This window comes from Myxine glutinosa, unplaced genomic scaffold, assembly GCF_964187855.1.
Source record: "Myxine glutinosa unplaced genomic scaffold, kmMyxGlut1.1 SCAFFOLD_735, whole genome shotgun sequence".
Taxonomy (NCBI): Eukaryota; Metazoa; Chordata; class Myxini; order Myxiniformes; family Myxinidae; genus Myxine; species Myxine glutinosa.
In genome coordinates, this window is record NW_027616830.1 from 49,894 (window position 1) to 76,823 (window position 26,930).

General features: G+C 42.1%; 1 protein-coding gene across 1 annotated transcript in view; it reads left to right on the plus strand.

Moving 5' to 3' along the window:
- Nucleotides 1-26,930, plus strand: part of LOC144889086 (ubiquitin carboxyl-terminal hydrolase 53-like) — a gene marked incomplete at its 3' end in the record, with an annotated part of 156,213 nt that overhangs the window by 47,276 nt on the left and 82,007 nt on the right. The window contains exon 2 of the mRNA XM_078768946.1: nucleotides 18,164-18,337. The remainder of the gene's footprint in view (nucleotides 1-18,163; nucleotides 18,338-26,930) is intronic.

Consider the following 26,930-nt stretch of genomic DNA (forward strand, 5'->3'; position numbering starts at 1 on the left):
ACTTTGTATGACTTTGTATGACCAAGCAACTTTGTATGACTCAGGAAGGCCGTAGCAGCATGAGGGATACTGCCTAACATCCTCAGAGCCATATCGTGTGGAGATTCATTCCCAGCATTGGTGGAGGTCACATTTGCCTTTGACTGTAAATAAAAACCTGGGACTACATCTACGTCTTGGAAGAGCAGTTGTGGCCTGCTTTCAGGGATCACTCAGAGGTGCTAAAATCTGCATATTTTTTTCAACTTTTTTTCTGTTCCCTGACGCATGCTATGAAGTCGATAACATTAAATCAAAAGTTTTGTCATATACTACATTTTATTTGAACGCACATCTTTTCCACCCGCAGATTGATGCATATTCTTCCAATTAAAGTGAAAGACTATCTGCATTAGGTCAGAATTTACATCCTGGCTCGGCTTGGAATGAATCAACAGCCCTGATCTCAAACCAATTTAGAATTCCTAGAACATTATGCTAAAATAAGCCAATTATCTCTGTGTGTGTACACTGTACAGTGCCTTTCAATTTTTCTTTTTTTTGTTGCCTCATAGCCTGGAATTAAATTGCATTAAATTAGACTTTTTCTACCATTATTTACACATCGTAACCCACAACTTCCAAGTGAAAAACAAATTCTTCAAATTTCTGAAAATTAATTAAAAATACAATAGTAGAATATCTTGGTTGGATAAGTGTCCACCCCCCTTGTAGAAATTGTAGATTATCTCAGGTTTAACCAATCACCTTCAAAATCACACAAGTTAATTGGCCTCCGCCTGTGTTAAATTGTAGTGATTCTGTTCATTTCAGAATAAAATCGGCTGTTCCTGTAGGTTTCCTCTGCTTGGTAGTGCATTTCACAGCAAAGACTCAACAATGAGCACCAAGTAGCTTTCAAAAGACCTCCAGAATAAAGTTGTGGAAAGGCACAGATCAGGGGATGGATATAAAAATACTTAAAAGGCCTTGAATATCCCATGGAGCACAGTCAAGACAATCATAAAGAAGTAGAAGGCGTATGGTACCAACAAGATCCTGCCGAGATCAGTCCGTCCTTCCAAACTGGATGATCAAGCAAGGACGACACTGATCAGAGGACACCAAGAGGCCAATGGCAATTTTGAAAGAGCCACAGGGCTTTATGGTAAAGACTGATCACTGTGTGCATGTGACAACAATATCTCAAGCACTCCACAAGTCTGGCCTGCACAGTCGTGTGGCAAGAAGGAAGCCATTACTCAAAAACGCCCACCTTGAGTCCCGTTTGAGGTATGCAAAACAACCAGTCCTGAGATTCTGTGGCAAAATTTTTTGTGGTCTGACAAAACCAGGATGGAACTTTGTGGCATAAATGCAAAAGGTTACATTTGGTGCAAACCCAACTCAGCACATCACCCAAAGAAGACAATCCCTCCTGTGAAGCATGGTGGTGGCAGCATCATGTTATGGGGATGTTTCTCATCAACAGGGACTGGTGCACTTGTCAGGATAGAAGCGAAAATGGAGGGAGCAAAATACAGAAAAATCCTATCGGAAAACATGCTGCCTGCTGCAAGAAAGCTGAAATTGGGATGGAAGTTTACCTATCAGCATAACAATGACCTGAAGCACAGCCAAAGCTACACTGGAGTGGTTAAGGAACAAAAATATTAATGTCCTTGAGTGGCCCAGTAAAAGCCCCGAGCCCCGAGCTAAACCCAATCGAAAATCTATGGCATAACTTGACGATTGCTGTCCATCAACTCTCCCCACGCAACTTGACTGGGATTGAACAGTTTTGTACAGAAGAATGGGCAAATATGGACCAATCAAGGTGTGTAAATTTGGTAGGGATCTATCACTACAGACTCACATCTGTAATTGATGTCAAAGGTGTTTCCCCAAGTATTACCTCAGGGGGGTGGACACATATCCAACCAAGATATTCTGGTTTTGTATTTTAAATTAATTCTCTGAAAGTTGTTGAATTTGTTTTTCACTTGGAAGTTGTGGGTTATGATGTGCAAATAAAAGTGGAAAAAGTCTGATTTAATGCAATTTAATTCGAGCCGCTAAGGCAACAAAAGGTAAAAAAATTCGAAAACTTTCTTTCTATAGGCATTGGCATTGTATGTATATGTAGACTTTCTATAGGCATTGTATGTATATGTATGTATGTATGTGCAGTCGTGGCCAACAATATTGGCACCTTTGCAAAACAAAAAAAGCTGAAAAATTACTAAATCTTAGCTAATTCCACACAGTAATACTAAAATGGCCCGGACAATATTATTGGCACCCTTTTAGTCAGGTTCACTATGTTTTTTTCATTCAAAAGTATTGGAGATTAGCAAAACTATAGTTTTGGAATATTCAGAGCATGAGGAATCCAAAAATTAATGCTGGCATTTGTGTAGACACCTTTGTGAAAATGACACTCAGGACAGTGATGAAGATCTGTAAAAGCATATTCCTGAACGGTATAGACCTAGTAGATCTTGTGTATAGGACGTATAGTTCAATCTGATACTAACAAGGCTGCTTTCTTGCTTTATAAACACATACCTATAACTTCAAAGGACTTGCAATATCATGTATTATGTAATACAGTTATATCACAAATATAAAGACAATGGTTTTCAATTATCTTTGTTTGTTGCTTTTCTATAACCCTGAGCACTATTTTGAGGCCTTTATTGGATTCCTTGACCCAGAAAACATAGGATTAGCATATTTAATTAAGTTTCTAGGTTTGTCTAGAAGCCGAGATAGCGCAAAATATGTATTTTATGGTGGCCATTTTGAAAATCCAAAATGGCGGCCATGCAGGTGTCTGTGCAAATGCCAACATTTATTTTCGGATTCTCCATTCTCTGATGATTCCAAAAATGTATAGTTTTGCTAATCTCCAAAGAATTTGAACGAAATTATATTGGTTAACATAGTGAACCTGACTATTTAGAAGTTGTTAGAAATAATTAGACTTCAAGCAGGTGATTCTCCTTTACTTTGGAATTGAACTCACCTGTGGTGAATTGCAGGTGCCTGCAATATAAAAATCACTCATTCAACCAGTTTGAATAGAGAAAAGGAGTCATTCTGCTGTTTTGTGTCACTGTGTGTACCACAATGAGCATGAAGAAAAGAAAGAAAACCAGAGAATTGTCTAAGGAGGTCAGACAAAAGATTGCAGCCAAGCATGGACAATCTTAAGGCTACAAGTCCATCACCAGAGACCTTGATGTTTCTGTGTCCACCGTACACAATGTTATCAGGACGTTTAAGGCCCATGACACTGTAGCCAACCTTCCTGGACATGGCCACAAGAGATCTTGATTGAAGATTGCAGCGAAGGATTGTTTGAATGGTGGAGAAAGCACCTCGATCAACTGCCAACCAGATTTAAGCTGACCTTCAGACACAAGGTACGACAGTTTCAACTCGCACCATCCGGCGCCAACTCGATGAAAGGGGGTTCTATGGAAGAAGACCCAAGAGGACCCCACTGCTAAGAAAGCCCCACTGGAGTTTTCCGAAACACACCTGAACAATCCAAAATCCTTCTGGGAGAATGTCCTGTGGACAGATGAGACCAAATTAGAGCTTTTTGGTAAAGCACATCATCTCTATATTTACAGAAAACAAAATGAAGCCTTCAAAGAAAAGAACACCTTCCCTACAGTCAAACATGGAGGAGGTTCAGTGATGTTTTGGGGTTGCTGTGCTGCCTCTGGCACTGGATGCCTTGAATGTGTGCATGGCATCATGAAATCAGGAGATTACCAAGGCATTTTGGCACACAATATTCAACCCAGTGTCAGAAAGCTGGGTCTCAGTCATACGTCTTGGGTCCTGCAGCAGGGCAATGACTCCAAACACACTTCAAAAAGCACCCAGGAATGGTTCAAGACAAAACACTAGACTGTTCTGAAGGGGCCAGCAATGAGTCAAGATTTAAATCCCATTGAACACCTGTGGGGAGATCTGAAAACAGCAGTTGAGAGCAGGCACCCTTTAAATCTGGGAGAACTGGAGCAGTTTGCACAAGAAGGGTGGGCCACTGGGCCAAACTGCCAGTAGAGAGCTGTAGAACGTTCATTCATGGCTATAGGAAGCGCTTGACTGCAGTTATTTTGTCCAAAGGGTGTGCTACCAAATATTAAGTCGACGGTGTTAATACTTTTGTCAATGCCATTTCTTTTTATTTTCTGATTTAAAATAATATATGAAGTTATGAATCAAAAACGATCAAAGGTGTCATATTAACAGTGAAATAAAGAATTGTGGAGACCAAATACTTTTGTCAATTTCAGCTTATTTTTAGAGAAGATTGATTTATTTGAAAAAGTTCAAGGGTGCCAATATTTTTGGCCACGACTGTATGTATGTGTGCATGTACACGACCTGACCAAAACTATGCGGACACCCCTTCTAATTAGTGGATTCGGCTGTTTACAGCCACACCCATTGCTGACAGCTGAAATAATCAAGCACACAGCCATGCAATCTCCATAGACAAACATTGGCAGTGCAATGGGCCATACTGAAGAGCTCAGTGACTTTCGACGTGGCACTGTCATCGGATGCCACCTTTCCAACAAGTCAGTTCGTCAAATTTCTGCCCTGTTAGAGCTGCGTCGGTCAACTGTAAGTGCTGTTATTGTGAAGTGGAAACCTTTCGGAGCAACAACAGCTCAGCCACGAAGTGGTAGGCCACACAAGCTCACAGAACAGGACCGCCGAGTGCTGAAGCGCGTAGCACATAAATATCGTCTGTCCTCGGTTGCAACACACACTACCGAGTTCCAAACTTCCTCTGGAAGCAACGTCAGCACAACAGCTATTCGTCAGGAGCTTCATGAAATGGGTTTCCATGACCGAGCAGCCGCACACAAGCCTAAGATCACCATGAGCAATGCCAAGCGTCGGCTGGAGTGGTGTAAAGCTCGCTGCCATTGGACTCTGGAGCAGTGGAGACGTGTTCTCTGGAGGGATGAATCTTGCTTCACCATCAGGCAGTCCAATGGACAAATCTGGGTTTGGCGAATGCCAGGAGAACGCTACCTATCCGGATGCATAGTACCAACTGTAAAGTTTGATGGAGAAGGAATCATGGTCTGAGGTTGTTTTTCATGACTCGGGCTAGGCCCCTTAGTTCCAGTGAAGGGAAATCTTTATGCGACAGCATACAATGACATTCTAGACTATTGTTTCCTTCCAAAATTGTGGAAACAGTTTGGGTAATGCCCTTTCCTGTTTCAACATGATAATGCCCCCGTGCACAAAGCAAGGTCCATACAGAAATGGTTTGTTGAGGTCAGTGTGGAAGAACTTGACTGGCCTGCACATAGTCCTGACCTCAACCCCATCAAACACCTTTGGGATGAATTGGAACGCAGACTGCGAGCCAGGCCTAATCGCCCAACATCAGTGCCCGACCTCACTAATGCTCTTGTGTCTGAATGGAAGCAAATCTCCGCAGCAATGTTCCAACATCTAGTGGAAAGCTTTCCCAGAAGAGTGGAGGCTGTTATAGCAGCAAAGGGGGGGGGGACCAACTCCATATTAATGCCCATGATTTTGGAATCAGATGTGTGATGCTCGGGTGTCCACATACTTTTGTCATGTAGTGTATATGTATGTATGTGTGAATGCATGTCTATGTATGTGCATCAGATCATTGTATAATAAAAAATGGCTGTCGACAAAATCTCCTTCAAATTTTACTCGTGCAACATGTGGTTTAAGCACTGATCCATGCCGGAGGGAGGCCGTATCGACACCTTTTCACTTCTGGATAGAACGGGTGTTGCTATTACTAAAAGGAGACACGTCTGACTGTCCGTCAGTCATGTGAAGAATCAGCAGGACCTTGGGCAGGCAGGGGGGAATTGACACCAGATTCCGTTGCCGGTATGAGCGGGTATTACCGCTTGTATAATGTCAGAAAATTGCCTGAAAAGATGCCAAGAACCATGATTGAACTTCAGACCTCTTTGATGCAGTTACAGATTGAGGCAATCGCAGTTGAAGACTGTACATCCATAATCTTAACCCATCCATGCCCAGAAGTGCCAAGCTCTCATCAAGACTAAAGGAGGTCCAACCAGGAGCTGTTACAAATTGGTTCTTTTTGCAAAGCTCAGTTGTGTTTCTGCAACCTTAGTTCACTTGGAGGGTGTTTCCTAACCCCTATCTGCTATGCCAATTATTTTTCTTCCTGTATTGTTTCTGTAAAAGTACTTATTGGCTCATGAAGAATAAAATAAATGTACATTTTGTCAAATGCGTTGAAATTTTTAGCAGTGTTTATTGTACATTAATCGATCACCCGACAAAACAAACAGAGAACCACAACATTGATTTGAGTCACATCGAGACCACTCGACCTTGTTGAAATAGCAGCAAATGCCAAAAGTGGTGATTCCATGAACGTTCCACGAATGTGAGTTGCAATTGGTAACAGAGGACAAAGTGCCTCGTTTTTATATTGGGCAGCTTGTTTCCTTGAAATGCACACACATTGACATTGAGAGAAAAACAAAAACGTCTTGTGGAGGCATTATTGCACATGTTGCCGCAAACCTGCCATAATTACACAAGTCCAACCCTCTTAAAAATGTATGACGTTTCTCATATTGATAGTTTCTGCATGAGTGAATCTTTCATTCCCATGAAGTTGCGTCATGATGAGTTGGGGTAACTAATGCTTACCTCGTTGGCCAAGCTTTATTGGACTCTTCTAAGTGACGAGTGGCACAAAGTATTGCTCTTTCCTCTTGTTCTTTCTTTAATGGCAACAAGCGTTGCTCTTTCCTATTGTTCTTTATTTAATGGCAACAAGCGTTGCTCTTTCTTATTGTTCTTTCTTTAATGGCAACAATCTTTGTTCTTTCTTATTGTTCTTTCTTTAATGGCAAGTTTTGTTCTTTCTTATTGTTCTTTCTTTAATGGCAACAAGCTTTGTTCTTTCTTATTGTTCTTTCTTTAATGGCAACAAGCGTTGTTCTTTCTTATTGTTCTTTCTTAATGGCAACAAGCTTTGTTCTTTCTTTTATCAACCCTATTTGATCCTGAAAATGAGACGTCTGCACTCTCATTGTATGTTTTTCTGTAGCGTTTCTTTTCTTTCCATTCCCCTACTGGGATGTTTTCAATGGTTGGATTAATGGCTGAGGGCAATGTAGAATTCCTCAGCGTGCTCCAAAGGTGATAATTGATCCGTTTGCAAGCATCCTCCCTGCTGCATGTATTTGCAGGCCAAAGTCCAAGAAACATTCTAACATGTTTGCCTTTTTTTGTTTGTCCCGATGTCTTACTCTTGCAATCTCCACAGAAAGTAAGTTTGACCTTGGCGAGGATTAAGAGAGCAAATGGAGGCGGACACCATCCAGCAACCAATTTTCTGTGTCCAATCCAATGGGAATGCAGCTGTGTTTCAGCAATTATTTTGTTTTTGGTGTTTTGTGTGGGACGCTATCTATGTTCGTTTATTTCATGTTGTTCTAAAACCAGATTGGCACCTTAGTAACCTTCATGAAAACCTCTAGGGTGTGGATGGTGATTGTGCAATGTCACATAGAGGTGCCGAACTGTATGAATTGGTGGAATGTTTTTGAGTGGATTGCTTGACGCAGCTGGAGTGGGGAGATGCCAGTTCTTTATGAATTTCGATGTTTTTGGTTCTTGGTTGCTATTTGTGGGTTAGGAATTCCACTTGGTGAGTCATTTAATGACATGAGCAATATAACGATTCCTTGCCAACATGGAGTGTTATTTCCAAAGTACCCCAAACTGGCTGGATATTGTAGAATTGGCTTCAAAGTTTTATTCGATGTTTGGCTGTGTATATTGGCCATCATAAATTTCATATGAAGGGGTAAGAGTCCATCTTTTTATTACGCATGCCAAAAGGCAACAGTTTTTATCTTCCTTCCCATACTTTGCCATCAGGAGAGCTGGATTAGGAAATGAGATTAAACTTTATTTTATTTCATTATTTTTGAGAGTGTGATTCAACAGCCTCTGGAAGGCAGTTCCACAAATAGGAGAAAGGGAGACAGAGCTGTGCATTAAGTCAGAATTTGGGAGTTTAACCAGGAGTGGAAGTTCTTGGAATAATGCATGTATTCTCGAGTTGCTGGGAAATGCTGGAGGGAGGGGAGGTTGAGGAACTATGGCAACTAGATTAGAGATGTGGTAAAGGAATAAATAAACAGGACATGCCAATAATGTTGAGTGAGAGCTTCAAATTCCACTGACTCCCAGACAAGATGTCTGTGATACTGGGGTTCTAGCCCTGAGGGTGGGAGGTTGGTGGCACGTGTTGATGGAGCTATGGACAAGGGCCTTGTAGGCTGTGAGTAGTTCTTATTTTTCAAGGGATGACTTGGAATTATGGAGCATGCCTATTATTTGGCTGGCTTTGGAGGAAAGCTTAGTGAAGTGGTTGCTCCAGATGAGGTCAAGGCTGATGGTGAGGCAGAGAGGATCAGGAGACTGCACGTCTTCCAGTGGCTGACAATGGAAATATATCACTTTAGATCCCTAAGATCCAACCTTTTATGGTGGAAAATGATGTTTTAATCACAGGAGAAAGGAAAAGAGGAAAGACCAAAACCCCATCTATATAATATTCTTCATAGGTGAGTCTCTGTCTGTCTGTCTGTCTGTGTGTCTGTGTATCTGTCTGTCTGTGAAGCGTCTGTCTGGGGGAGTGGCTTCACCTGGTCTGGGAGGGGCTTATGCATATATCCACCATTTTGTTTACTCGCATAGCTTTGAGGCCTCTTTTGTTAGGCCCGTGGTGTCTTGCTCTCTCTCACAGTTTTATTTCAACTCTAATTCGCTATCTCATTTCATTTTTCACAGTTGGTAACATGGTTTTACACTCGGTTGAAACAAAACTTCGATGAAAGTTACCGTTTATAGAACAAAATGCATTTTCAAAGGCCTGTAATATAAAGACCATTGAGACTCTCTCACGGCTTGATCTCAACTCTAATTCACCATCTGATTTCATTTTTATCGATGGTTTTAGACTTGGTTTCAGCAATACTTGAGAAAATTCATGCACACACGGGAAACTGCTGAGACATTTTAGAAATTCGCTGCACGGTACATGATACACCGCCTAAAATAAGACGGGAAAATGCAGAGATTTATTAAAAATTCGCGGTGGACTTTTCCATTTTATGACTCGTCACAAAAAGGTCAACAATGTGGGGAGAGGGGCAGAGCTTCGTTCACGTATCGCCATAGACGGGAAATTGCCGACATATTTCTTCGTTCTTATTTCATTCATCATTATTAAGCGGAAGTAAAGGTCATCTGTTTAAACACTCCATTCATTCCATCGATGTATTTTTTTTTTTCGCACGAGTTTTCAAGGCTGTATCCTGTTCACATCCAGAATTAATAAATAAACTCCATTTCAGGTGTGCATGGACATGTAATTCACATATGTAAAATCAATAAATAAACACAGACGGGAAATTGGCAAGATTTTTTTTTTGTTCTTATTTTATAAGTTATGTCCACGTACACTTATAGAAGTTTATTTGAAATCTTTAATTGAAAAAAATGTCATTTTGTATGCTGTAACAAAAAGACTAACTTTGGTTTTCGCGGGACAGAAAGGTGCAATGTAATGTTCTTATACACCGCCCATAAGACTTTTTTTCTCAGGGACTTTTCCATTTGAGCTGTATTCTTTATATCGTCGGAATGTTTCATTCTTTAGACGTAGTCACAATAAAAAGTTGCAAAGAGGTACTCTGCACGTGGGGAGAAGGGCGGAGCATCGTTTACGTGTCGCCACTCGCGTTTGTAAATGCCATCTCCAAAATGAATACAATAATGAGGGAACAGAATGAGACCGCCAATGAACGTTAACAAAAACTTGCACGGGATGCTCAGCAACAGACATTGGAAGGTAATGTGTGCTCAGCAAACCTATACAAGAGCAGCTGTAATGAATCCAGATGAAGTATCGGATAATATTGTTGAACATCATCATTATGGGCTGAGTCTGATGATGTCACCATGCGTGTACTGTTCTGCGAAACATTTCACGAATGAATGAACAGGACAAAGGGGTGAATTTACACTGTGTTGCTCCAAGAGAAAAGTTAAATTACCTATAATATTTGCCGTACCTGCTCGATTGGAACAACTTCCGGAGTGAGGGGAGGGGGAGAGGAGACTGGGGGAGGTGGAGAGGAGTGAGGAGACTGGGGGAGGTGGAGAGGAGTGAGGAGGAGTTGGAAAGGAATGAGGGGGGAGGAGTAAAGCGACCCCCACTCTCCCCCGTGTGTGACCCACTCCCCGGTGCAGTGCGCGTGATGTGGGAGGATGGGGGCGGGGAGGGAGAGGATTTGAGCTCTTGAAGTCACATTTTACATGAGATGTAATTACACATTTCAAACTGTATTTCCCATGTGCTTGCACATGCATTCACATGTTATCAGAAGTAAATATATTGTGTAGATTACATCATTTGTGGATCTGATAAATTGCCAGTAACCATTTTGTAAAACCGAATGTGCAGCATCTACATGAAGATGTCCAAATGTTACACACGTCCAATCGTCCATGCCCGTGGGATTCCCACGGTGACCCACTCTCCCGCGTGTGTGACCCCACTACTCTTGTTATATTTGTACAACTTAATGTGCTGGAATTGGGGAAATGTGTGAAAATAAATATTAATGTTAATAATGTATCTTTTAAGCTGTATAAATGAATGAAGCAGGTGCCTTTCTCCCATGCTGAGCGCATAATTTGGTCTGCATTTTTGTCCCCCGTCGCACCGTGGAGCGAAAGGGGGACTATGGTTTTCCCCTCCGTCCGTGTGTCCGTCCGAGCGGGCGTGCGTACGTACGTACATGCGTGCATAAGCGAAGGACCGAATTCGAATTTGGTGTGTGGGTGCAACCCACGTCAAAATCCAAGATGGCCGCCGCCATGTATGTCTGACGCCATGTATGTCTGACGCCATGTATGTCTGAACCTTGTGAGCGGAATATCTTGAAAAATAAGCGAAGTACCAACTTATAATCTGGTGTGTGGGTGTATCTAGGCATAAGGAAGAACGCTATTGAAAATTGGATCGCCACGTCAAAATCCAAGATGGCCGCCGCCATGTATGTCTGAACCTTGTGAGCGGAATATCTTGAAAAATAAGCGAAGTACCAACGTCTAATCTGGCGTGTGGGTGTATCTAGGCATTAGGGTGCATCAAACGCCCCATGATTTTCAAAAAGTTGTTGTATTTTAATGTCTATTCCCTCAAATGTTACACTTGTTGGTAGAAGTATGTATGCAAAAAATAGATGAAATCAGAGGTGGTCCTGGGTGGCCATCGGCCACTTTTATATATTTAGGGCCATTTAGGGCCACAGCTAAACTACTTTACAAGATAATGTAAAATTAACTACAAGATAATGTAAAATTAACCATTATACCTATATACAAAAGTAAAGTCCTACTTTTACTAAATGCCTAATATCAAACAGTTAAAACAACCTTACATGTCAATGTAAAATTAACCAAAATCGTTCTTCATATTACAAAGTTGTAGTACAGTGTTGTAGTATTGTACTTTCATTGATTAAAAGTTTGAAAATGTATTAAGCACAACGCCAATGTCACTACTCCAACTTTGCTCGTTTCCGCAAATTTGGCCTCGCTTTGCGGTCACATTCAACCACTTGAAGAAGATTTTGGAAGTGGTCTTCTCTTCTTGCAGTTGAGACAAAATCAGTTGCGAGCTTTACTGCTCTCTCCGCAGGGTCATTCACAACATTAAGCCCATCCACAATGGACTTGGCTGCCTTGAAGTGCTCATTGTTCTGCCAAGTGTCAACATCCTCTGTTAGGAAGGTCATATCTAGGTGAAGAAGGTTTACTGTAAACCACGAGTCCTCGTTCACAAGATCAGCCAGGGTTGTCGCTTCTGTAATTTTTGGAAATGACGGTTTGCCATATCCAGAACCGTAGCGGTGTTTTGGAGTGCTTGGCATTTCATCTGGTTGTATGGCCAGTAACACATCTGCAAGGGCACGACGATCCTTTTGAGGAATTGCATTGCTGAACAGTGCCAAAACAACCAGTTCTGGGGTTAAATACCACAAATGTCTATCAAAGGCTTTCACAGCGCTGACTGAAATGGTTGAGTTGACAGCTTTATAGTTGAGCAGAGTCTTGTAAAAGCACAAATCAAACCATGGGGCATTTGAAGCAGACTGACATATGAGCCACCAATCACAATAAATATAAACAACAAAAACAACAAACTCCTTCAGTTTTTTCTGTTGATGTTGTGTTGTTACAGTTCCTCGAGGTAGTAGAGAAATTTGCTCTTCAAGTAGGCATATTTTGATGGAATAAAGAATCTTTGACATCCACCTTGCTTTATGCATGGCCCCTGGTCTGTGGAGTGTTCCTTGTTTTGTGACATCATCATTGAGGACTACCTGGCAGAGTTGTGCCATTTCCTTGTAGTCTTCCCTACAGTATGAAGCGCTTGTGCGGATTGTGCTTAAAACCTTGTTTTTGCAGGATAAAAGCAGCTGTTGTGCATAGTCATTGTACATGGAAATGTCAATTTTGGTTAAACTTTCATTCTTTGCATGCGATATGCGTTCCCAATTCTTCTGGAATTTTTGGAACAAAGATACTTCTGGAGACTTTGATGCCTCAATTTTGAGAACGTCAAACACATGATCCAGGATTACCTCTCCAACATGATGGCGACATGCACACCACAGAAGAGCACGGTCCAGTTTTGATTGAATGGTAACACAGGCAGCTGTAACGTGTCCAGTGTTTGATGCTGTTGTGTCAAAACATAAGTTGACAACTGATTGTTTGCACTTCCATGAATGTAGATACGTGTAAGTGTGCTTGGCAATGATGTCACCTGATGACCTATCACTTCCAGGAGGATATCTAATCTAGCCACCCCCAGTAGCTTTACATCAGTGGCATTCCCAACCAACACTGGCAATCTTTCTTCCTTGACATTCTTGTTTGTGAGCGTTGGTATCTGCTTGCCATCCCAGTGAAGTGTTGCAGCTGTTGGGGCGATCCAATTTTCTTGAATATCTTTGGCGATAGCACTTGTTATTGATCGTCGAGCCTTATCAGCAGTTGAGTACGACTTGGCCACACGACGTGGATCACCTCCTGCCTCTTGAATTACAGCTTTGGTGAGCGCAACCTGTTGAACAGGAGTTATGTTTAGTCGAGTAGCAACAGACACAACTGAATGTCTTTTCAGAATATCATGAGGAATAAAGGCAGATGTACCTGCATATGTTGATCTGTGGTGACTACGCTTCCTTTGAAACTCTGGAATCGCCTCTTCTTCAGTTTCTTCCAAGCTATCTGCAGAGTCACTATCATCAGAGCATACAGAACTAATTGTCATCTCTTGTACACTGGATGATTCATGACGTTCTCGTCTTGAAGCTTCCGCTAAGAGGCGTTTTTCTTTTCTATGATCTTTATCAACTTTCTTCTTGTCAACACCACCAAATGAGGCTACTCTGTCAGATTTCATTGACTCTAAAAATACTCTATCTTCCTCATTCTTAATGTTTGTCATTGCATCTTTTGTCCATACACCAAAGGTCTTATCAAGACGTTCATTCATGGTTTGCAACTTAGCCAAAGTGCTTGGAGATTCTCGGCGAGAAACAGGTATTTGACGCAATTTGTTATTGTCATTAAGAAGGTCAAGTATTAGTTTGCAGCATTGATGGTCTGAAAGCATAGGAATATTTGCTTTAGTGTAGAATTTTTTCAGCTGGATAAGGACGATGCTGGCAGATTTCCATTTCAGTGGCTGAGTTTGTTTGCCTTCACATATTTCTTTCTGGATGTACCACATCACGCATCGAAGAACCTGCCGGCAAGTTGGGAGGCGGACTCCTGTCAATGTACCATCTGCTTCTGTAAAAGCATTGCCAAGACCAAAAATGGCACTTGCTAATCTGGTCTTCTTATCTGCCATCTGAAAGAAAATAAAGGATATTATTAGACTACTAGTATGGGACCCACGATTAGACCTCCGATTTCATTCATGTAAAAATACAAACTAATTATCAAACCATCGTTTTTTGCATAAAATTGTTATATTTGTATTCCTCTCATCAAGACCTTCAATTTGATACCAAACATGACTAGGTTTGGGTGTAAAATAACAAAATCAAACATTTTTACATAGTGCGGCCCCGAAAATGGCCCTAAATATATAAAAGTGGCCGGTGGCCACCCAGGACCACCTCTGATTTCATTTATTTTTTGCATACATACTTCTACCAACAAGTGTAACATTTGAGAGAATAGACATTAAAATCCAAGAACCTAAGGGCGTTTGATGCACCCTACTAGGCATAAGGAAGAACGCTATTGAAAATTGGGTCGCCACGTCAAAATCCAAGATGGCCGCCACCATGTATATGTCTGAACCTTGTGAGCGAAATATCTTGAAAAATAAACGAACTACTAACTTCTAATCTGGTGTGTGGGTGTATCTATGCATAAGGGAGAACGCCATTGAAAATTGGGTCGCGGTCAATATCCAAGATGGCCGCCTTGCGTCTTCCACTTTGTCAACTTGCATCACTTCACCGAGGCGTAACGCTTGTATTTTGAGATGAAGAGCTCAGATATGTCACGCTCGTATGTCGGGTATTTTATTACCTCCCATTGCTGTGCAGCTAGCTGGATTGCCATCGTGATCTGGCTGCAGTCCTCCGTATGGATGAACGTTTCACAAATGCCAACTTCTACAGCAAGCTCTGCACAAAGTCTAGCTGTGATCCAATTGCAGTGGATGTTGAATGTTGAACATTGTGTTCAAGTTTCAACATGTGAACATTGAACAGTGGATACGACTCGGAGCTCATGTACCAGCTGGGTGTGCCATTTATATGTTCCTGGTTTTGAACCACCAATTCTGTTGCAAAGAAATGAATTCGAATAAAATATTTTTGATTATAGATACGTATTAAGTTTTTGTGGCAAAAATTCGATTTGATTCTAAGTATCCAAAATTTGTTATGAATTTCGACGTGATTTCCATCATTTTCAAGCAGTGTGCATCCTTTCGCGATACTCCAAGACCATTTTCTGTCGCATTCCAACCGTAATTTCTCCAAAAGCTGCTTGAATGCGCTTGTTCACTTGGTTGTGTTGCGTAAACCTTGCCTTTTAATAAAACCCCACAATAAATTGTATGAGGTGCAATCTGGGAATGAGGGAGCCAGGGCATATTGTTTTTATTGTTCTTTATATTGCATATAACTAATTTTATACACCTCTGAATTAAATTTTAAAAAATCCACAAAAATGTCAAAATATGTACCTCTATTCGGTAAACATTTTGTTTATTAGCAACAAAATTACAGGGGTTCAAAACCGGGAATAGATAAATGGCCCACCCTGTAGATCATTGTTGTCCAGTATGGTTGTGCTCATCTTGCATTGTTTTGCTACTTTTGAATGCTCCACACTACCTTGCAACTCTCCTGTGTAGCATTGCATACTCTTCAGAACGGGATGCCTATGATGTCCATGGTGACACTTTCTTGCATCGCCAATGATATTTGAAGATTGATAATTACCTTCGCAAAAGCGGAAGGTTATGTTTTGATCGCTGTGTATTTATTTGTATGTCTGTGTGTGTGTATGTTAATCGCATAACTCAAAAAGTATTCAACCGAATTGCATGAAATTTGGTGGGATGATTGGTTATTATACGGGACACATTTGATTAGATTTTGGGAAACAGATTTGCTCAAATTCTGACTATTTTTAACTCGATCGTATTTCACTCAAAGTTATGAGCGACTGAAGAAGAAGATGTCCATCCAGGACGTCATCACTATAACGCGATCTCCCGCGATCATTTCAACCTCAAAAAAAATTATAATTGCAGATTTGTCAAGAGATGAGGCATATTAACAAACGAATGAAACAGATTTGCTCAAATTCTGACTATTTTTAACTCGATCGTATTTCACTCAAAGTTATGAGCGACTGAAGAAGAGGATGTCCATCCAAGACGTCATCACTATAACGCGATCTCCCGCAATCATTTCAACCTCAAATGAAATTCAAATTGCAGATTTGTCAATCGGGGAGGCATATTAACAGACGAATGAAACAGATTTGCTCAAATTCTGATTTTTAAAAATCGATCGCATTTCACATAAAGTTTCACATCGCATACACTCCCATGCCAAGTACAGAACAGTAGCTGCGGCGAAGGTATGCGCTCTACCGAGTGCCCGGATTCTAGTTGCATGCTGTTTCTGCTTGCTGAAAGGTGCATCTCTGCATGTGTGTGTGTGTTTTATATTTATTGGCATATCGTTGGTTGTTATCTCCATATTCGAGTTTGAGACAATGGAACGGAGTCCTCCCAGGGCTCGAATAATCCACCTCCGTTTGAATAAGGCATCATGATCCATTTATTAGGTGTAACGGAAAGTAATGTCGTTTTTTAAAGCTTTGTAGTCCTCTTTGAAAAACGACATTATTTTCCGGTACATCTAATATTAAGCTGTCGAGTTTTCTTGTTCTCAAGTTTTGTTCTGAGGTCTCCTTTCAGGATCGTCACTAAGCCCCAGACAGCTTCCAACTACAGTTCGTTTGTAGTAATATTCCCAGGGATGGTTTTTATGATCGCCATACGTTCTTCATCATTCCCACTGCTCCAATTAATCATTGGTACCATTTTGGCGGTCTTCAGCTTCCAAGATCTTTACCCTGCGCATGTGAAATGGAAAGTGGGGTTCATCAATTGGTTAAATTTGGTCTGTCTATCTGCAAACGTCAGTTTATAATCGAGGAACAATTTCATTTCAGTTGAATGCTATATTTTGAACACGTCAGAACATAAATCGGAAAATAAATCTTCAGTTTAGCAGTACTTTGGCTCTGGATTTGGCCCGATCGCGCATACGCAGAGATGAGCGAGATAGTTTTTTTAAAACTATCTGTCAATAAAAATAAATAATAATTTGTCAATAAAAATTGAAAATCATTCCAGACAGGAAACGTACTGTTTTTGGTGACGTTATAAAGGACACAAACAACAGGCATGAATAACTAATGTGATGTGTTAAATAAGGTGGTGTAAGAGAAGCTGCATCAACAACGGTATATGTCTGAATTTTTTTTCCACCAACCTTTAAAATCTTTATTTTATTTCAATTTCATTATACACTTGAACACTGTGGAATGAACACAATTCACATTTTTGTCACTTTCAAATACCTTATGTTTAGCAGTACATGGGCAAGATATTACAGCTTTTTGCATTATCTCGACCAATCAAATTTGCTTCTCACAGACCTGCCCATGCCTTTTTTTCTCAAGACTGCATGGGGTAAGGTGTTCTCTGAACTCTCTAGTTTCATGTTTGTGATGTGATCTGAGAATGTATTTTATTATTTCATTGTTGAAATTATTTTATTATTTTATTCATATTATTTCATTGCCCCTTAAACAAGCCACTAAATGTGAACGGCTACAAAGAAAACGAGGAAAAACTGGCTGAACCTTCACCTAATCCTGAAACAAGGAAACCTCTTCACATGACCACTGTGCAGGAAGGGGTAACTAGGCCAGGCAGAAAAATTAAATTTTCCTACCCCATTGGGTGTTTTTAGGAGACACCATCTTCGTACTGGATGGTTGTTGGCCCCCTAAGGGAGGTCATCCGCCCTTTGTCAGTTGTTGTTTTTAGTCCTGGCAGGGTGTCCCAGTCACCTTCCCCCACTACCAAAGCTAGTGACGAGTGTCATGCCACAAAAGACTGACTTGACCACAAGAATGACATGGATATGGTCAAAGTGACATACAAGTATTTTGGTTTCCTTTTTTCATGAATATTTTGTTGTTGGTTTCTGTGTTTAGTGTTTGAATCATTTTTATTATGTCGTGTTTTGGGTGTTGGTGTGTTGTTCTATGTTGTCTTGTCTGCTGAGGTTTGTGATTTCTGGCATGTAGTTGGGGTTGCATATTCGATATTGCCTTTTGGAATGTATTTGGCAGCTGTGGTTGTGATGATCGTATTTAACTGCTTGATGTGGAGGTCGATGTTGACGTTGTTGGTGTTGAGTTAAAACTCTTGGTGATGATATGTTGGTTGTTGTTCCGTATGCAGCCTGTGGCTGCTGGTTGCATCATTTTCTGGAACCACGGCTGTGCCTCTTCTGTTACCAGTTAGCCAACGTCGGCAGGATGACAGGCTGAGTCAACCCACCTGGTGTTATTTCAACAGCACGACAGGGGTTCGAACTCAAGACCCTAAGATCTCAAGCCAACACCAGGATTATAGGTTGGTGATCTGGAGGAAGTCGTTGTAATGTTTTTCATATGGATGTGGTGGAAAGTGATGGAGAATAAAATGTAATGTCTGGTTATGAGTTATTGGTGTGCATATGTGTGTGTGGGTGTGGATCATCAAGTATGAATATGAATAACGAATTCACTTTTGTGGCAATAATTTGGGCTCTGATGTTTGGCTGATGATTGTTTACCAGGCCGTGCCATTGTCGTTGAAGTCTTCTCCGACGATATTGCTCGAATTGGGAGGGAGCAGAGGTTCTGTAGTTGTGAATAATTGGTTGTTATAGTGGGGATGTCTGATGGTGTGTAAATGTTTACGACGTTCTTGTGTTCGTTGATCATTTTAGTTTCGAAAGGTTTAAGTTTGTGTGTGTTTGGTGGTAGAAAATTTCTGCTTTTGTGCATTGAGTGATGTCTGTGTATCTAATTGACTTTTGTATGTGATGAAGCTTCCACCTCCAGCAGTCTGCCTATGCGTATCGGTGTATAGTTCGGAATGGTCGGTGTTTTGCTCTTTCTGGTGTAATTTGGTTTCTTGTATAATTGGCTATGTGAATGTTGTTTGTTAGAATGAAGAGGTGAAGTTGCATGGCCTTGCTGATGAGGCAGTCTATATTGTATTGGAGGATATTAATTATTAAGGTTATATATGACATGGGCAAGATACAAGATTTTTCTGTGGCGCGCCACGTAAAAAGGGGGGCTTACGGGTGGTCAGAAAACGATGAAAAGTCAGTTTACCCAAGGAACACCCATAAGCCCCCTTTTCACGTGGCCCACCACGTGTGCTTTGTGGTGGTGGTGGAATGGGGTGGAAGTAATGATGATGATGGTGGTAATGTGTTTGGGACCTGTGTAGGTGTGTCATTATTTGTGTCTGAGCTTGGATTCAGCCAAAAGCTGTGCTGCAGGTCCATGTTGTATATGTGTAGTCCGATAGTTTACTGAGGGCAGTACAGGCCAGACGGAACCGTTCACCGCATCTTCTGCAGCGGACGGAACTTCCTCTAACCCTGGAGCTGGTGATGCGAGTTATACATGTTGGGCAAATGCATATTATGGTGGGCACTGGGTTCGCTTCTGTCTCCAGCTAAAATGAAGTGAAAGGGGAGAACTGCCGGAAGAAGGTCACTCCCAAATAGAGTGGGAGGGACTTTTTGTTGTGGATGTATGATTGTGATGTGTCGTGATTTGAGTGATTTTGTGGAAGATAAGAGGGAGGGTCCATGGGGTTTTGACCTGTCTTGATTCTGGGCAGCAGGGAGGGATTTGGACCATATGGGCTGATGGGATGGGCCCCCGTCTTTCGTTGGGGGTACAATCAGCACGAATGTGGTTTAAAGAATTGGCGATTGACCTAATTTCCCTTTTTTTTTTTCTTTTTTTTTTCCCTGCCTCCCCCCCCTCCCCCCCCTCCCCCCCCCCCCTCCATTTAAGGAGGTCCTTCTTCTGCAGCCTGTGACTGCTTGGCTGCATCACTTTCTGGGGGTGCGGCTGTGCCACTGACGCAGTGCCCCTGTTTCCAGTAAGCTGGTACTCATTTTGCCAACGTCGCAAGGGTTGACAACGGTGGGAGTAATAATGGTTGTTGGTTAATGCTGGATTTGAGAGTGAGGCTCAATTTACCCAAGACACGTTATTGATTCATTGTCATGCTTTTATGCTTGGTTTTCAGGAGCAATGATCTTTCAAGTTAAATTGTAATGGTCGGACCGTTTGTTGCGCGACATAAATTGATTTGTTCACTTAAGTGCCCTTCCATGAATAACTGCATTGAACCATTGCACGACAATCCTATAATCCATTTGTTTTGTTTCAAACAGACGAGCACATTACCTGTAGGATGATTGAGGAACCCACTTGAGTTAACATACACACATACGCACATGTACACGCACGTACACGCACGCACACACACGTACACACACGTACACACACGTGCACACACGTGCACACACGTGCACACACGTGCACACACATGCACACACACGCACAAACACACACACACACACGCTCACGTACAGCCTGATGATTCCATCGAGCGTGAACACAGAAAACAAAGCATTGCGTCTGGACATTGTACTCAGGAACAAAAAGGAAAAGACAGCATTTTTTTTTTTTTTTTTCTTTGTATACTGAATCGAGGCTCGTGAAAGAGCTAACATTTATTTCACAAACAAATCAACCAGACAAACAAAATATATAAAAAGAGGGAGCGGAAGACGAGATGGGGAGAGAAGGGGAAGCACACAAACACAACATTTGAGAGCAGGGAGAAGTGTGGGAGGGAGAGGGGTCATTGATGATTGAGATATATGTGCCCAGCGATTTTGGCCTAAACAACGCAGAAATCAAGAAAATGACCAAATGCCCGGACCTCAAAAATGAGGTCAAGAGATCTTGGAAGCTGAAGAGCATCGAAATTGTACCAGTGATAATTGGAGCAACAGCAATGATAAAGAAAAACCTCACTGAGATTTTGAAAACCATCCCCAGGAATATTACCACAAATGAACTACAACTGGAGGCAATCCAGGGTTCGGTGACGATCCTGAAAAGATCCCTTGTAGTAGGGGAGCTCCCAATAGAGTTCGTGACCATTTTCCCGTGATCAAGGTTTGAAGGTTGATTTTGAAAGATAAAAATATATATAAAAAAATAAGCTTGGGTATCTTTTTTTAAAATGCGGGCTAACTCGGCCAGAGGACAAAATCCAAGATGTCCGCCAAAACCGCGAAATCGGGCATATTACCGCCTACGTGAATGCTACATATACATATTGGGTGTCCATATGTGGGTTTTTCTGGGCCCAGATCTTGCATCTTACATCAGTCAAGTGATATTGTGACTTAAAATGATATTAAATGATTAATGTTGACCAAAATCCAAGATGGCCGCTGCAAAAAACCATGTATTGTATATGTTCATAATTGTGCATACCATAGATTCATCGCTGGCGTCTAAATACAGTTTTACATGACTAGTGTTTTCATTTATAACCTTACTGTTACTATGAATGACTTTTTGAGCAGGTAACGAACCAAGATTAAAGAAGTTAATCGACTGGACGACTTGACTCGACTGGACAACCCTCCCATCTACTTTCTCAACAATCCTCTCCAAGAAGTTCTGTCGCTCAAGATTTTGGGTCTCACTATCTGCCATGATCTTTCTTGGGAAAACCACATTTCCAAGCTGGCCTCCAAAGCCAGTCGCCGACTGGGCATCCTCCGTCGTGCGAAGTCCTTCCTCGGCACACCTGAGCTCCTCACCACATACAAGGCTTTCATCTGCAGCTCAATGGAATACTGTTCTCCCCTATGGGCCGGTGCTCCTGCCTCACACCTAGCTCGGCTTCACGCTGTTGAAACCAAAGCTTTCAGAATTATTGGAATCTCCCGCGATGAAGCTATCTCTGAGGGCCTTTCACTCACTCACCGCAGGCAGGTAGGTGGTCTTTCTGTCTTCTACCGACTCCTCTCCGGCCTTGCACCCCCAGCTCTCTCTGTGCTCTGTCCCCCAAATATTCCTACAGGTCGCACAAGATCTGCCAGCAACCCTCTGATGGTTAAACTGCCGAAATCTCGGCTCTCCGCTCACCTTCACTCTTTCATTCCTCTTTTCTCCCGCCTCTGGAACAAACTCCCTCACTCCCTTCAATCCCACTCCTCCCTCCAGGTCTTTAAAACAGCTGTTCACCACCATCTCTTATCTTCCCCCATCCAAAACCTTGATCTTTTCTACCCCCGCTAATTCACCCCAGATCCACCTTGTTTGAAATTCCAACTTCTTTCCTGGAAGTCCTGGCAGTGTCCATATGTTTTATACCTCTCCCACTGCCCCCTTCCCACGCCCCCCCCCCCCCCCAAAGCCCTCGCCCTCTCTCAGATCTCTCGATGTCTCCATGTCTCTCGGTCCCTGCTCTCAAATGTTGTGTTTGTGTCCTTCCCCCTCTCTCCCCATCTTGTCAACCGCTCCCTATGTTATATGTTTTATGTGTCGGTTTGTCTTTCTGTGTGATTAATGTTCGCTCTTTCACGAGCCTCGATCTTGTATACAAAAAAAAAAAAAAAAAAAAAAAAAAATAGATGGCTGCCTCTCGCCCGTTAGATAAGCAGTTATGGCTACTGTACATTGTATCTATTGCAACGTCTTTTATTTGACACAATGTTCAAGGTTTTCATTTGCAATCAGTAAGAAAGAATTTATCTTTCTCTATTTTGTTTTATTATATTTACAGTGACATGACATTACATTTACAAGCAGTGATACACATTGCACAAGTAGCATATACGGTAGGGTTGAAAATGACAATAGTTGTTATAACAGTTTGTTTGTGTTGGATAGATTGAAATTGTTATTCACTGTCCGAATCGTCCGTCTCGGACCCAGACTCGACTGGATCATCCATAGTTGGGCTGCTTTCCAAAGCCTGAGTTAGTTTTTCTGGGAGTGCTGGGTGAATGTACCTCAATGGAAGACACATGCCTTCCTCGAGATGCCAGCCATGAGATAAAGGAGACGGTGGCGCATCAGGTTTTTCGTAGTTGAGCAACACGTAGGTTTGATAGTTCACTCTCTTGACTTTCAAATCGTGGGATTCTTTGTCTGGTGGAAGCCGCAGTATTGATTTCCTTTTCATTTGTCGCCACTTCCTGGCCCGAGCATCACACAGAGTGGTACTTTGTTTGTCCTTGTATATGTACCGTATGGTGTACAGCGTCATATGATCAAGCACCTGCTGAGGGACCGGTAGGTGTTTCCCTACTTCACTGAGGAACGCTCTAGCTTCAGGTGAAGTGGATGATATGTCGAAGATGGTTTTCTTCCCATGTCCAAAGAATGCTGCTGTTGTGTCTGAGCCGCTGTGGACGTGAAGAGGAACTATGATATCTGCTATTTCCTTCGGGCAGAAAGCTGTACAATCTATGAACTGCTTTTTGTACTTCATTGCGAGCACCCCTTCAGTTCTATGAGCAACATACGATGCCAATACAAGCACGTCCGTATCTTCTGCGTCGATGATAACAGGTGTTTCTATTCCAGCTTTACGTATTTGTGAGTAGATGAAGAACATGCATGTGTCTGCTTCTAACTGTTCACACTGGAAGTCTGTAACAGGCAAACCTGTCGATAGATTGACACATGTGGGCCCAACGCAGTAGACAAATTCAGTGTTAGAATAGTTTCGGTACAACACGCTGAACTCGTTTCTGAGAAAGATCTGTAGGTGCTGCTTGTTTGTTGCATTGTGGAAGAAGTCTTGAAATCCTTTGGCAGATGGGAATTTGTCCGACTGCTTGAAAAATACATTCTTGGAGCCATCTGAAAATCCAGAAGTGCTTTTTCGAAGCTTGCGTTCGCTATCCTTGACGGTCAGGGAAACATCATATCTGTCATTGACAAACACAACTTGTGATGCATATTTATGTCTGCTCATAATGACGGCGAACACCTTCGATGCGTAGTCTCCCCAGGTGTAGGAAATTCCATCAGCCTTTTCCCTGTCTTCTACCGATGGCGTAGACAAACGCCATATAAATCCCATGTCCAGGATCGCCGTGTACTTGTCTGGTGTTGGTTCCAACGCATGTAGCTTGAATTTTTCTACCAACTTAGATTTTTGCACTTTTTTCATGGTGCCGTTGATATTGAATATTGGCAGACATTCATCTGTGACTCGGTACGACATTATCTCTGACAAGGTGAAATTTTCGGTGTCATTTTCAGCAAGTGAGACAACTGCTGCCATCGCTCTGTTCTCCATTGCGTCTGACTTCATGATGCGCTCGCCAGTCTTGACTGAAGGTGGGTTGCTGAAGTTCCGTCTCAAATTCCTGTGAATGGTTGCATGGAAAGGTTTGTTGCTGCTGAACATTCTGTCTTCACAGAATGCCTTCAAGCATTTCTCGCCATCGGTGTGGACCGATTCAAAATCTTGAATGAGGTCATCAGAAGCTACCATTCCAGACTGTAGTGACTTCAAGACCTTGTTTTCTTCATTGAAAGGGTCACAGCCGAATTCAGTGATGCAGTTGTTAATATCTTGTACAGCTTGTTCGTCTTCCTTCATGCGAGTGGGAGCATTTTCACTGTGATGTCGTTTTGATTCTGATGTGCTGGCAAGATCATGCAGTGAGGATCGGACTCTATTAACATTGTTAGCATTTCGGGAATGTGACAGCAGCATCTTTTCGTTCTTCAAAATTTTGAGCCAGCCAGCTTTCATCTTTGAACCCTTGTTCATTGTCATCTCGATCCAGAGATCCAATGGCAAACATGAGTAAGGCTTTCCCGACATGGATTGAGCAAATAAGCCATCTCGCATGTATTGTGCTACATCCTCTGGGAGGGATTCCATTTCCAGCCAATACTCAACCAACCACCGTCCATATTTATCGTTGTCATAAATCTGGATCCATGGTAGCATTAAACGTAATGTCGACTTGAATTGTTCCCAGTTCTGGATTCTCAACGCATGCAGATTCATCATCAATATTTCAGTCATCTCCATAAATGTGATCCAGTACTTTGCCATTGAACCACCGGACTCCTCAATTCTATTGAACTCATCTGCCACCAATGAAATAACCTCTTGGTTGGCTTCCAGAAGTGCATAACATTCCTGCCATTCTTCTGCTGTTGAGGAAGGATTCCGCAGGACAGTCAAGTGAGCTTCAAGTTCATCTGAGATGCTTCCCCCATTCTGTAGTGACAGTTGTATGATTCTTCTCAGCAGAGTTTCATACATCAATCGGAGACATCGTATGCTCCTCTTGTAGTGTTTGCCCCGTAATGCCTGGTCCACAGACCCTTCTGCAATAACATCTGCCGCAACGAGGATGTCAGACAAGCCAGACCCGTGAAAACGCTTATTCATGGCAGAAATGTAAGACATGTGAATATGAAATGGGCCCATAGAAGGCAACACGACACTGAATTTATCAGGGTGTTCGTATCTCATTTGCACTATCAAGGCATACACTGGTTGATCTCCTACCAACTGGATGAAGGGCATGTTCTTTTTGCCTGCTGCATCAACCATCCGGCACATTATTTCGTGCACTACAGATTTTCCAGGAGGATTTGGAAAAGTCAAGAAGTAATACGGCTTGCTTTTGACAACATGCGGCTGAACTGTTGACTGGAAACCTGCAAATCCCCCAACTGTTTGACTGCATGGTGCAGGTGGTGTATGAGTCTCATCTAGACGTGCCATGGCATGAATGAGTCCTCGCTGCCTCTGGACTTTAGTATCTGAAGGAGTAATGTCAACACCTGTTCGCATACTTGGAGCTCCACGCTGGACAGTCTTGTAAGGATGGACTTTATGCTGATCGATGCAAAGATGCTTCATTTCTTTAGACTTGGGAATTGTTAATTCTGGGGCCGATTCCTCTGGAGCATGAACCAAATCAAGTGGCTGGACAAACATAACATTTGTACGGTGTGAAGTGTTCGCGCCAGTTAGCGTGTCCTCAGAAAAGTCATCATTGTCCATTACTGCTGTCCCTGGCATACCCAGTGCAAGCTCCTCTGGACATGCTTTGTTCTGCTCAATATCGTACTTGGCCCAAGCATCATAGAGATGTAGCACGTCTTTGTAGCTGATCCCAATTGAGAATTTTTTCAATAACTCGACAAGTTCCCGGCTTCTGGTTAGTCCGTGTATCATAACAGACAACCTTGTTCCAAATGAAGTTCGTTTGCCTGTCATATAAGACGCCAGCGATGAATCTATGGTATGCACAATTATGAACATATACAATACATGGTTTTTTGCAGCGGCCATCTTGGATTTTGGTCAACATTAATCATTTAATATCATTTTAAGTCACAATATCACTTGACTGATGTAAGATGCAAGATCTGGGCCCAGAAAAACCCACATATGGACACCCAATATGTATATGTAGCATTCACGTAGGCGGAAATATGCCCGATTTCGCGGTTTTGGCGGACATCTTGGATTTTGTCCTCTGGCCGAGTTAGCCCGCATTTTAAAAAAAGATACCCAAGCTTATTTTTTTATATATATTTTTATCTTTCAAAATCAACCTTCAAACCTTGATCACGGGAAAATGGTCACGAACTATATTGGGAGCTCCCCTACTATTGGAACAAAAATATGAAAAAGGTGAACAGCTTGGTCCATGAACCGTGATCCTTTACCAAAGAGGAGGTGGATACTGTGGGTCCTGGGAGGACTCTGTTCCACCTCCTGAAACTACAAATGGAGATAACAACCAATGACACAAACACACTCACACACTCACACACCACACACACATACGCCTGTGCACAGTTACATTTTGGCTGTGAGTAAACCTACACGTGCAACTCCAATGTGAAAGAAATATCACCACCATTTATTCCTTTTCCCTTGATATTCATCATAGAATGAGGCACATTTATTGTACTAGTGAGATACCTGTGCTACGCACGGGTGGGATGCCAGAAGCAAACAGGCAATGCAGATACGGCGAATGCTAAAGCATGAAACCAATAAATGCCACATTCCTGTAGCACCTTCAGTCGCACGTCAGACATGGACAGCAAGTTCGTGAAGGACTTCCATGAAA